The sequence below is a fragment of the Panthera leo genome, chromosome B1 (assembly GCF_018350215.1).
Source record: "Panthera leo isolate Ple1 chromosome B1, P.leo_Ple1_pat1.1, whole genome shotgun sequence".
In the NCBI taxonomy this organism is placed as follows: Eukaryota; Metazoa; Chordata; class Mammalia; order Carnivora; family Felidae; genus Panthera; species Panthera leo.
Genome location: NC_056682.1, coordinates 133,004,907 through 133,005,771, shown reverse-complemented (window position 1 = coordinate 133,005,771; position 865 = coordinate 133,004,907).

Below are 865 nucleotides of genomic sequence, written 5' to 3'. Positions count from 1 at the left end.
CTCCAGGTGTTGATAGGACTGGCAGAAGTAAGCCAGATTTCCTCTACGTGTTCTGATAGGCTGGCTACACCGCGAGTTTGGAAATGATGCAATTGCTACTAAAAGCTTGGCACAGGGACAAAGGAATCCTGGAGAAAGTGCTCTCTGGACTTGCTCACGGAGAAGCAGTTTTGTGCTGTGTTGCACAATTAAGTGCAATTATTCTACAAATAATTCTAGAGATGGTGCATCAGCTAATTGTCTCTTGGTAGTCTCTTGGTATCTTTCTGTAAACGTGTGTGTGTTTGCGTGTGTGTGTGTGTGTGTGTGTGTGTGTGTGTTTAATTGAAGGAAAAAGGGAAAGTAGAGGTATTGTCCTAAGGAGACTTAAATAAAATTATGGGCCAACCAAGCTTAGTTTGGTTCATTTATTCATGAAAGCTCAGCATCAATATTTCAGTTAACTAATTTTTTTTTTTTTACATGAGATGCACATTTCCCTGAAACCCTCTTAAGTTTGGGGGAGATTGGAGGTTATACAAAGCAATCAAATCCCTTTGTGATACTATGGGAATGAGCATTAAATCTCCTGATTTATGCTCCAAAAGTCTCCACTTAAAAGTGGTGTGACTTCCAATACCCCAAAGTAGAAACAGTCCAAGTGTCTATCAACAGATGAATGGATAAACAAAATGTTATATATACAATGCAATATCATTCCTCTTTTAAAATGAATGCGATTCTGATATATGCTACAGCATGAATTAACCTTAAAAACATTATGTTAAGTAAAATAAAAGATACAAAAGGACAAATATTGTTTGACTCCACTTATATAACCTATATTAGTCAGATACATAGAAATAGAAAGTAGAATGGTGGTTTT